This window comes from Mustela nigripes, chromosome 16, assembly GCF_022355385.1.
Source record: "Mustela nigripes isolate SB6536 chromosome 16, MUSNIG.SB6536, whole genome shotgun sequence".
Lineage (NCBI taxonomy): Eukaryota > Metazoa > Chordata > Mammalia > Carnivora > Mustelidae > Mustela > Mustela nigripes.
The window spans coordinates 22,763,280-22,775,748 of NC_081572.1; the positions used below are offsets into that span (position 1 = coordinate 22,763,280).

The following is a 12,469-nucleotide window of genomic DNA, read 5'->3' on the forward strand; positions in this document are numbered from 1 at the left end:
TGGGGGGGGGTGCAGATGCGGGGGGGCCTGTGGAAGCGCCGGCTACAGATCCCCAGCCCAGCATGTAGCTCCCGGACTCCTCCTAAAACCCCTCACCCAAGGTCAGACCCCTCACCAAACAGGCACAGCTGCCTTTGAAGCAGGAGCTAGACATGATGCAAGGAGGATATCATTCCATCCAGCCTCCTAGGAGGGGCTGGCGCCTCCCCTAGGGGAGGGAGATGAGAAGCCCCAGAGGCGGAGCTGGCTCAGAGCCCCCCCCCCCCCCCACCCGGTCCTTCACGTGGGGGTGGAAGGGTACTCAGGCTGCAGCTCTCTGTCCCCCTCCTCTCATCCCAGAGACAAAGGCAAAATTCTCTGGAGAAAGTGGGATGGGAAAGCTCAGGAGAACCCTGACCCAGGCTCTGCTTAGGGTTGCACATCTTTAGAGAATTCAATAAAACCCGACGCAAACACCAAGATGGGTCTGGGGCCCCAGTGCCTGGGGGAGGTCTGGCATTCCCCTGGGGTGGCCATCAAGCCAGCGGGGGACAGGGTGGGGCCTGGGGGAGGTCTCTGCCAGCTCCTGGGGTGTCTGCCCCAGCTCCTCATTCTGCCTGGGAGCCAAGAGAACAAAGCCTTCCCCCATCCCTGCACTTGGAGAAAGGAGTCTTGTTCCACATGCTAGGACCATGTGGAAGATGTGCCCAGGCCAGGGTCTCCGAGGGGACAGGGCACTAAATGGAGGCAGCAGAAGAGGACTGGAGGTTCTGCGCTCTGGGATGTTAAACCCAGCCTCGCCCCACTGCTGCCCAGCCAGACCCGAGGGGACAGCTGGGTGGCATAGCCCAGAGGCGCCACTAGGTGGCAGGAAAAGCCTAAGAACTCACCCGGTGCCACCTGTTCCCATCACCCCCCGCCCCCCCCCACCTGCCTGCCCAGCCTTATCCTCCCGAAACCTTCCCCCCTCCTCCCTCCAGCCCACCCCTCGCTGCAGCCTCTGGTGACAGCCCTGAAACCTTTCCATTTTTCCTTCTGCTTTAGAGAAGGCAAAAAGCTCTCAGTCCCTCTCTTCAAAATGCCACTAATAATGATAATAATTAGTGCCTGTGGCTATTTATTGAGTGCAGAAGATGTACCAGGCATTTTACATGCATTATCTCATTTACTCACTGATGGGGTAAGTAAAAATACTTTCCCTCTTCACAAGAGGAGACAGACTAAGAAAGCATAAATAGACGGTCCAAGATCACACTGACCCGCAAGTGGGGGAGCGGGTGTTCTGACAGGTCTACAAGGGCTGGGCGGGGTCCTCCCGGAGCGTGGGAACGAGGGGGTGTGAGCATGGAGAGGGGACAAAGGACCCGTCAGATGCATTTGAGACCTTCCATCCCCGCTTCTTACCAATCCCCACCCCCCATACCTGGCCCCTTGAGATTCTAGGAGTGTGTCTTAGTCTCACGGTGAGTGTAAAGTTTAAAAAAGTTTGCCTGGGGCCCCTGGGTGACTCAGTCTGTGAAGCGACCTACTTTTAGTTTCTGCTCAAGTTGTGATCTCCGGGTCATCAGATCGAGCCCCATGACCGGCTCGGCGCTTAGCTTAGCTTGAAGTTAGCTTGGGACTCGCTCTCCCTCTCCTTCTGCTCCTCCTTCCTGCTCTCTCTCTCTCCCTCCCTCTAAAATGAATAAATAAATCTTAAAAAAAAAACAAAACAAAACACCAACACTTTGTCAGAGTGAGTCAGGCTCACCAACCCTTGCTCTGGCTGAGAGCCCCCGCACACTCCCCTGATGCCTCTTCCACAGACTGAACAAGGCATTCTGGGTTCGCTCCCTGCCCACGTTGCTTCCCATGTGAATCCCCATTCCGGTGTCGAGTCCACCCCCCAGCCCCGGTCACCCCCATTCAGCAGCGAAGGTGACTCCAGCTCAGAGGACCTAACCCCAGGGCTGCCTCTAGGGCTGGCCTGGCTGCCTTTGCCAACATCCAGGGGGCACCTGTCAGTGGGCTGGCACAGCCCCGGGGGGATGGGGGCAGGGGACAGAGCAGATGAACCAGACACAGAACCCACTGTCCACAAGCAATAAGAGCTCATGTCTAAAGCTGGGCTTGTACTGCCTTCTGCATATGGTGTCCATTCAGGGAAAGAGCCCTCGATCCAGAAGAAAAGGAGACGGATCCCTATGGCCCTATTCTTCACTGACCCGAGGGCATGGGGGAGGGTGACCGCTGCACCCAACGTGCAGAGAAACTTCAGGAAATTTTAACTTCCAATCTCCCACACAGGATGGCTGCAGCCAGATTGTCCCGTCCCATTTTGAACATCCCAAACTGCGCCCAGGCTCAGCGGTGACCTGCCCACGCTTAGTTTTACCTCCCCGTATAAAGCTAGGTAGCCTTGATAGCCTGTTCTCCACCTGTCTCATCACCCCTGGATTTGCAGAATAAAGGCCCAGAAACAAAACCAAGTTCTCCGAAGTGGGTGGGGTGGGTGGGGGAAGCCGGGCTGTGACACCACAGGGGGATGAGACCCAAAGCCCAGCATGGGCTTTTTTAAAGATTCTTTTTTAAAGATTTTATTTATTTGACACAGAGAGAGAGCGCACAAGCAGGAGGAGCAGGGGGGCAGAGTAAGAGGGAGAAGCAGGTGATCCCAGGACCCTGGGATCATAACCTGAGCTGAAGGCAGAGGCTTAACCAATGGAGACACCCAGGCACCCCTGAGCTGAGCTTTTTATGTATTTATTTATTTATTTTTTTTTTTTTAAAGATTTTATTTATTTATTTGACAGATATCACAAGTAGGCAGAGAGAAAGAGAGGAGGAAGCAGGCTCCCTGCTGAGCAGAGAGCTCAATGCGGGCCTTGATCCCAGGACCCCGAGATCATGACCTGAGCCGAAGGCAGTGGCTTAACCTACTGAGCCACCAAGGCGCCCTGAGCTGAGCTTTTTAAATGCAGACTTTCTGTTGGGGGAGAATTCACCAGGGACGGTAGATGGTTCCGTGTAACTCCGGGTGGCTGGACGAAGCCTGCTGACACTACGTGGGGAGCACGTTCTACCAGAGGACAGCCCTGGTGCTGTAACACTGTTGGTTGCAGGAAGAAGCGGTCTACACCCCACCTTTGGGCTACCTTGTGTTACAGTCATGTTACATCATTCACACTCTTCCTTCAACCACCCAAACTCCAATTTCTTGAGAAATTCTGAAGAGAACTGACATTTAGTAGTTAAGAACCCCCTATGGAAGCTGCCTTGTGTGAAAGGTGAAAATCCAAGCTCAAGGCTGGCTGGGCTGGGAGAGCAAGCAGCACTCCCGGGAAGGCAGCTGATGTCCCCTTTCCTCAACCACCGCCACCACCTTGGTGAGTGTACTCGACTGGGTCAGCCCCAGGGGCAGGGAGAGAACTGAGCAGGACCTGGGCTCCATCCCTCCCAGACCAGAGGTCGGGATGAGCAAGCAGGCAGATGCATGAACAAACAGATGGCCAAGGAAGGAGGATTGGTTTGGGCCACAAGTGGCTGGTGACAATTCCAGAGGTGGTCCCGGAGCAAACCCTTGAAGGAGTAGTTTCCAGGTGGAGAGAGTGACAGGTAAGGGTCCCCCAGCATGAGGGAAGGCGGAGTGGCAGAAGAAGGGATGCTGTCCTCGGGGGACACTGCGTGTGTCACAACCAAACTGCAGTCTGTGTGGCAGGAGAAGGAGAAACAGTTGGGTGCCAAGTTGAGGAGGGAAGCTTTTCTGCTCTAGGATGAGTCATCAACTAAGGAAGGGTTTTCAACTAAGGAAGGGACTTGAGCACATCTTTTCTTGGGAAGGACTTTTTAGAAGGACTGGAGAGAGGAGACAAGATGCAAAAAGACCAGCTGGGAAGTTTCTGGAATTGCCCAGGTGCGGAAAGGGGGACGTCTAAATTAGGATATGGGAACGGAGTCCAGACAAAGTCACAGTGTAAACAGGGATCAGTGCATAGGATTAGTCTGGTCAAATCTCCTCCTGAAAAAATTTCTCGGACAGGGCTCCACGAGAGGCCAGCGGTGACTCAGCTCATGCCTCTTCAGAGCTGGAGTCAAAGCCCGAGCCTTTGGCTGAGCGCCAGATGAAAAGGTTGTTCTCCAGAATCCAAATGGCACCGACAGGCCCTCGAACCATGAGACACAGGACGCTCACAGTAGAGGTGAGGCGGGAGGGAACCCAGAGAGACTGAAAACTCCCTTCTCCCTGCTCATCCTCACCCTTGGGGACACACGCCAGGACAGAGAGGAGAGGGGCATCACCTGCTGTGTGACACAGACCAGGCTTGGGGACAGAATCAAAGTACGGGCTGAAGAGAATGGCCGGGAAACACAGGGGGTGACGTAGGTGGTGTCAGGTGTTGGGGGTGAAGAGGAGGGCAGGGGACCCTTTGATTTACTTATTTGGAGTTTACTGTGACCAAAAGAATGCCTCTCCTTCTCTGAACTTCATCACCCAAGTCAGAGGCTCCTGTAGCTCTCTTTCCTAACGAGTTGTTATCTCAACTGTGAACGATGCTCGATGCTCGTCTGAAATTATGAAAATCTGCGCCTCTATTTTGAAACGATGTGCACTAACACTCTTGACCGATGGTGTGAGCCAAGGGTCCTTACGACTGAAGACCGTGTGCAGACGGTGGCCAAGGGGGCGTTTGAACTGCTGGTTCTGGGTTAAGCATTTTCCCTCATAGTGTCGTTCACCCTCCATAGCTTGGCGCACCTTCCCTTCAAAAAGGGAAGAAAACTTCCATCAGAAATTCACCCTGGGGGCGCCTGGGTGGCTCAGTGGTTAAGCCTCTGCCTTCAGCTTGGGTCATGATCTCAGGGTCCTGGGATGGAGCCCCGCGTCGGGCTCTCTGCTCAGCGGGGAGCCTGTTTCCCCTCCCCTCTCTCTGCCTCTCTCTTTGCCTGCATCTCTGCCTGCCCGTGATCTCTGTCAGTCAAGTAAATAAATAAAATCTTTAAAAAAAAAATTCACCCTGTTGGGGCACCTGGGTAGCTCAGTGGGTTAAAGCCTCTGTCTTCGGCTCAGGTCACCATCCCAGGGTTCTGGGATCAAGCCTTCCATCGGACTCTCTGCTCAGCGGGGAGCCTGCTTCCCTTCCTCTCTGCCTGCCTCTCTGCCTGCTTGTGATCTCTGTCAAATAAATAAACAAAATCTTAAAAAAAAAAAAAAAAAGAAAGAAATTCACCGTCACAGAACTGACATACCGTCTCACCCTAACACGGGCCGGGGACTCAGGCAATGGGGCTTCCCAGACTCCCCTGGGGCGGCTCTTACCACCAGTCCAATGAAAACACAACTCCCCCAAACTGGGTTTTGGCTCACGGAGCATGCTTGCTCCTCTGAGGATGCAGAGAAATTGCAGGAAGTGCTCCTCAATGTGCCAAGGTGGTACAGTGGCCCCCTAAGTAGGGGACTTGGAAAGGGTTAGGTGGGGAAGTGAAGAAGGGAGTTTCTAGTGGCTCCGAGTACACACGGTTGTCAGAGAAACAGTTTCTTTTCTCTCCTAAGAGCATGGTTCAAGAGGCTTAGCAAGACAGGAAAGATGCAGGTTAAACTCATGAGAAACCTCGCCTGTCGGTCCGAGGAAACGTGGGGACTGACTGCTGCAGGGACACGTGCACTCTGCCTAGCCACAGCCCCACCCCATGGCTCACCAACCCAAAAAATGCCCGGGCACTGGAATTCTCCCGCACTTCCCGGGGAAGGAGAAAGCAGCATTGAGCAATGGCCATGGGCCTGGGGAACTTTTCAACATCTCTAATTCTGACAAGACCAGTTCTGGAGGCACCCGGCTTGGTTCCCATCACAAGAGATGCCCTAGTCACCAGGGGTGGGTTCTCTGACTCTGTGGGGCTGGTGGTGATGTGAGGAGTCCAGGAGACGAGAGAAGGACTGACAAACACAAACCCAAACCACCTGAAGTAATTTCTAAACATTTTTATTTCAAATCTCTTTTCACCCCTCCCCAAAAAGACATGGGTCAGTACAGCAATCATAAAAAGGAGATACAAACACAAGAGTCCAATGTCTCCCGCACTGACACTTACAAAAAACTGGGAGTTGTACAAGGGGTTTCCAAACAGGACCTGCAGCAGCTACTAACGTCCCTTTGTAAGAGTCACACATGCCTATTAATACAGTATATACAAACACCCGGTTCTGGAACTAATCTACAGGGACAGCCCAACACCCACCCATCTATCCCCAGAAAAATACCAAAACACACCCAAAGTGCATTTGTTTTGTTTATATCAAAACATCTTTCCCTTCTCCCACCCCACCCGCAGACCCTCCCACCCCATTTAAGATTGGCCTGCAAGTCTATTTTAACCATTTAGTAATTTTTTATAGTTTATGAAAATAAATTATACAGCAACTATTTTAATAAATTAAGCACAAAAAGGGGGAAGAGAGGAGGAAAACGAAATGGGAAGACAAAAGCCAGGCCACGCTTTGGCTTGGAGGAGGGCGGGGCGGGGCGGCACATGAGGACAGAAGTGGTTGCAGGGGTGCGGCTCCCCTTCTGGTGAAGGGCTGGCAGCCACCCTGAGCCCAGAACGACACCCCTCTTCACAGAGTTTCTTAAAAACAACCAAAAAATGTACAGCAGTGGCCGTGCCACAGGCAGTACCAGTCTGGGCAACCCAATGACCGGCCTGCCCACGGAGCGGTGCCAGGATCATGCTTGTCCCTTGGAAAAGGTGCTGGGCAGAACCGTGAGGGGGCAGGTTCCCATTCAAGGGAGCACCAGGGATGGAGGAGCCAGACCAGCCTGCCCACCCCACCTGAGCCGGGCGGAGCAGTGTATGAGCTCCTGGGTTCTGATCAACAGAGTCCTTGGTTCTCTTCATACCCTCTCCAGGAGCAAAGATTGCAGTCCGGCTGCAACCAGACACTCACGTCCTCCCACCACAGCTGGCTGCTTTTGACCTGCCCCTTTGCACCTCTTGGCACTTCGGGGGCGGGCAGGGGGTGGGGGAGGCAGGGAGCAGTTCCAGGGACCCTCTAACCGAGATGAAATGAGCGTGAAGGCAAGTCACAGACTCAGTGTGCAGGACTGGCTTCCTAGAGGTAGATGGGAGAGGGAAGGATGGCAGAGGGGCACAGAGAGCACGGGAAGCAGGAAGAAACTGGGCTGGCACCTACCAGGAAGGTCAAGAAGTGATGAAAATGACAATGGCAGTATGGAATCTGTATGCAAAGAAAGGTCTTTCCCTGGCAGATTAGAGAATCAGTATTTTAAATACAATTCCTTACTCTGTTTTTCTAACTGCAGCACCTGAGTCCCCCAGTGCCTCCATCTCTACGGTCCAAACCCCACCTCACTCCTTCCAAGGCTTTGCTCTCCATCTTCTCAAGGCCTCCTGTCCTTTTGTGCTGAGCACGAAGGCTCTGATGTCAAAACAGGGTAAGTCACAGGGACTGGCAGACTCAACTTTGCCTTCTTGAGCTTTGAGGCTCACTAATCCTCCAGCTATCATGGGGGGAGGGAGCCACACTTTGCTTTCTTTCTCCTTTTTTTTTTCTTTTTCTTTTTTAATAAAAAAGATTTTACTCCCCAGGAGCAAATAAATCATTTTGAACTACTGATAAACACTGCTGCAGTGAAAAGAAAGATGGCTACATGTATGCAATAGCACAAATTCAGTGTAAGAACAGCTGTGTTGACAATTAGAGCTAAAAATCAGTATCCACCCCCCACCCCCCCCACAACAAACCAAACCAAGAGGATTCCCATAGGGAAAATGTCTAACTCAAAAGCTCCTCCCTTAGGGACAGGGGGCATGTCATTCTCTTTAAAGTGGAAAACAAATGGCAGGTCTCCCCACAATGGAGATGCTTTCAACACCCCAACTGGTAGCAAGACTCCTGCAAATGAAGACACGCATGCGGACACACACATGCATGCACACTGACTTTCAGAGCTCCTTCCTGCAGCCAGAGAGCCAGACCCCAGCACCTCGCCCTCCATTTCCAGGGCTCAAAGCCAAGGCAAAGGCAGCAGGGCAGGGAAAGGGTCTAACCTAAGGGAAAAGTCTTGCCTAGCCCCGTTTCCTGCTGGGACCTAAGGGCTTCAAGCAGTCTTGCCCTTTTGGGGGCGTAGGGTGAGGGCCAAAAAGGCGGGCACCCCGGGGCATCCAGCTCTACTTTTGCCTCTCATACCCAGACATGTGAGCACTCAGCCCCCTCCTGGCTCCCCAGTTCTTCCTGGATGTGCACCGTAGGCGGGTTTGCAGCCGTCTCTGCGGCACTCCCAACCTTAGGGAGGCTGACACCATCAGCCTCCAGGGAGAGGGAGGAGAGGAGGAGTAGAAACCCTAATGGCGAGCTCCCCATCGAGCGTCTCCTCTCAGAAGCCTGCACGCTGTAGGCCGTGGCTCACATTCACTAATCTCAGCACAAGCTGGCCACCGTGCCAAAGCCATCGCCAACGGTCCCAAACTCCCAGCCATTACCCACTTACCTAGTCCTCAGAGCAAAGCCCCACCCTCCTTATTCTGCGCTCCTGCCACAGCACGTGAATTTCAAGCAACAGCGAATTGTAGCAGTAGTTGTCACTTAGCTCACAGTGGTTCACACCTGTCCTGAGGAAGGTTACAGTAGATCAATCACGAACAAGTAAGGGTCACACAGGCAAGGACCCATTAATTGTGGGTTGTGAAATCGATGATGGGTCCCTGGAGGTGAGAACCTTTTCCAGTTTGTGACTTTAAAATACAACAAGCAAAAAGGAACAAGTTGTGGACTGCACTTCGATTAGCACGACACAGAACTGGCAAAGGAGGAGTGGGCCCAGCCGGGAAAGATGAAGGGGAGTGCTGGCGACAGGGCAGCCACTCCTATTCCCGCTCTGACCAGGCAGGCCGCTCAGCCAGCTGCCCAATCCCGCCTCTTCCTCCCCTCACCTCCCGATGGAGCCTGTCTCTCCCTGTGTAACTGCCTCGCTCTACTGAGGAAGATCTAGGCTATAGCCTGGGCCATGACTAGCACACAGACAAATCACGGACACGTGTGCATACTACGCTCTCCCAGAAGGAGAAAGAAGGATGGTGGTGAGCTTGGATCATGCCTCCTTAGCTGGTTTGGTTCTGGACCTGACTGCATGAATTGTCCAGTGGAAACCCCTGGTACCACAAGGGGTGCAAGGGCTCTGCCTCCCTCCCTGGACTGCGCTGAGAGCAGCGAGGCTCCTGGCCACAGGCAGGAACTAGCCAACTTATGGCTTTGGATTTCACTTCACCTCACAAGCCCTCAGCACTGAGACTTGCTTGATGACTAGAAGTTTCCATCTAAACCACAGGCCCTGAGAAAGGAGTGACCAACACCGTCGCCTAACCTGGGGCTGTGTCCTATTCAGAACACCCTGCAGATTGCTGTTTCCATGTTTCTGTTTTGTGTTTCCTGCCTGTCTTACCCTCACCTAGGACCCGAAAGCCTCACTGCCATAGGGCTCTCCCAGACCATCTGGTCTGTCCTGATCTTACCCAGCTGAATTTCTTTAAAGATAGCCCTTGGTTCTTGCTGCCACAGAGTCATTCTGCAGCTGCTGTGCGTGGGGCAGTCACTTAAAAGCTCCCTTAGGCCAGATATGGTGTCCTTCCCCTCTTGTGTTTCCCACAGTATCTACCCCAGAGCCAGGCAAATGCATTAAAACACACTATAAAAAAAAGAATTTTTTTAAAAGTATGGGTGGCTGAAATGTATAAAAGAAAAAGGGCCCAAAAAACCCAAAGAGCTGCACATCAGCTACTCAAGGATCCCAATGGATAAAAGACTGCGGGCTCTCAAGCTGGGGGGCACGTTCTGCAAGACGGCAAGTTCATACGCACCCTCAAGAGGCAAGACTCACAGGTTCAGCCAATTTCTGGGACCACTGTCTTCAGGATCCAAGGAGAAAAGAGGTACCTCATGACAAATCAGAGGTGGGCTATGTTTATGCCACGAAGCTCGTTTTGTGACCCCCTCTTTCCAGACAGATAACAATGCATGTTTCCTTTCTGTTCCGCTATAAGGAAGAAGACTGGTCATTCCATGCAAGACATAAGGCAGAAGGCCAGTGCTTCCAGATGAGACAGTCCTATAAATTACCAAGACACTGGGGCCTCACCCCAAACCATCAGGAAACCACAAACCTGAAGATATTATTTATCTCATGAGACGAGGGAGATATAAACCCAGGGGAACCAGGCAGGCTAATGGAACATTTACGAAAAAGAGCAGTAAACACACAAACAGCTCAATCTTCACATCTTAACAGCAAACCTCTCCCCAGAGTAACTCTACAGAAAAGCAAACTCAAAATATCATATGACTTGACAACGGCCCACTTCAGAAAAACTCAACAACCATGAACCACACCAGAGCTTCACCCCCCACTCCACTCCTTCACTTCTGTCTGGAAGGTGGACAACTCCCAAATCAGCACCGGACAGACTTCCCAATGAAGGTGGGGGAGCAAACAGGATCAGACTCAGGAAAGTGTTTGGGTTGCTAGAAAAAACACAGGAAAATAAAAAAGCCCTTGCTACCTCCCATCCCAGAAGTGGGACAACAGGGATAAACCTAAAAACACGAGATCCAATGCTCTCCTCCTCTCTGATCCAAAGACACTCCATTAAGGCTGAGACACTGGAGAGCTTCTCAGAAGAGCGCTAGCACGAGAGCTCTGCTTCTCCCTATTCTCCATATTCCCTCTCACTCACTGACAGACGTACGGAGGTAAGTAACACTGACTCCTAAGTCATGGGTACAGTCTGCCATTAAGAATCTGGAAGTGTGCTCCATTAACTTTAGCAGCTCGTGATTAGGGCTTTCAACCTCTCAGGTGATGAGAAAGTCGATTGCTCGATTGCCTTGGCAGCTGGCAGAAGCAACAGGAATGATGCTACCATGAACAGAGTGAAATGTACAGTTATTTCAAGGGGAGGGGAGGAGGGTGGAGGAAGAACGGGACTGACTTGAGGTCACAAAACTGAGGAATTCAGTATGACAAAACTAACACAGCTTCTATGAGAGGTGATTCTGAAACCAGGTTCCTAAACTTTAAAGAAAAAGGATGTGAGGCGTCCCTGCTTTCCCCGCCAGAGGCCCTCTGCCAGTTCTTGTTCAGCTATCTTCTATTCGAGACTACCCACCCTCGCTTCTTCCCTGCTCCCACTGAAGCTACCCATGCTCAAACAGAAGAGGATCCTCATCCCTCAGAAACTCCCAACTCGATTTGCACTTCTGACTCCTTCTCTTCCCTTCTTCAAGGTCAACGGTGAACACTCACACTCGGCCTTTGGCACCAGCTGAATGACCGTCACTGGCAATCCCCTCCCTCCCCTCCCCTCCCTTGAACCTGGCTCACCCTTGGCACCACTTCCAGTCCAATGGGCACAGACCCCAGCTGCCTTTAAAGGAAGTTTTCCATACCGAGAAATGCAAATATCCAAAACAAAACGTCTAAAAAAGGAACAGTGTTGAGACTTCTTCCAGTTTTCCAAGGAGCTCGTCCAGCTCCAGGGTAGCGCAGGGGCTGGGCGTGACGAGGTGGAGCCCCGCGCACAGAGTGTGGTCGTGTGCTTCTTCCAAGCCCCAGGGCTGCGAGGGGGACCAAAGTCTTCGCATGGAGGATCTCAGCCCTTCCAACTCCCTCGTTTCTCCTCACTTCCCCTTCCACAGTAGCTTCATTTGGTTCTTCAAAACTGGAGCTTGGCAACCAAATGCCTAGGTGAAAAAAGGAAAAAAATGAGAGCAGCTCAATGGAGTGGAAGCAAATGGAGAAGAGCCCAGCCTCTGGAGGTGGAAAAGTACAGCCCCAAAGGAGAATTCTGGATAGCCAAAGGCTTCCACAAACCGTGGGGAGGGCTCAGGATGTAACAACAGCACTTGCTGGGGGACCTGACTAGCCCATGACTTGGACGCCAAAAAAAGGTCCTAAAATAACTGACAAATGTATTCTGTCCTATCGCCTCACTTCTATTTCCCTTGCCCCTTAATTTTCCACCCACTTTTTCCCCCTACTCTTTTCCTGAGGCTCACCTGCTCCAGAGACTAAAAAAAGAAAGAAAAAAGGGGTGCCTGGGTAGCTCAATTGGTTGAGCATCTCTTTTCTTTTTTTTTTAAATTTTATTTGAGAGAGAGCAAGAGTGAGAGGTCGGGGGGCCGCAGGCTCCCCACTGAGCAGGGAGCCGGACACGGGCTCAATCCTGGGACTCCAGGACCATGACTGAGCTGAAGGGAGACACCCAATCAGCTGAGTCACCCAGGTGCCCCGAGCATTTGACTCAACTTGAGCTCAGATCCTAGTCTGAGGGTGGAGAGACTGAACTGAGCAGAGTCAGCTTAAGATTCTCTCCCCCAACCCCTGCTCTCTCTCTAAATAAAATCTTTTTTTTTTTTTTTAAAGATTTTATTTTTTTTTTAAAGATTTTATTTATTTGGGGCGCCTGGGTGGCTCTGTGGGTTTAAGCCTCTGCCTTCGAC

The 12,469-nt window shown here is 52.1% G+C and overlaps 1 protein-coding gene across 3 annotated transcripts in view; it reads right to left on the reverse strand.

Annotated features, from left to right (window-relative positions):
* Window positions 1-5,923: 5,923 nt before the first annotated feature.
* Window positions 5,924-12,469, reverse strand: part of SOCS7 (suppressor of cytokine signaling 7) — a 31,636-nt gene continuing 25,090 nt past the window's right edge. For all 3 annotated transcript variants that reach the window (XM_059380807.1, XM_059380806.1, XM_059380803.1), the window contains one exon: window positions 5,924-11,710. The gene's annotated coding sequence lies outside the window, so the exon portion shown is untranslated. The remainder of the gene's footprint in view (window positions 11,711-12,469) is intronic.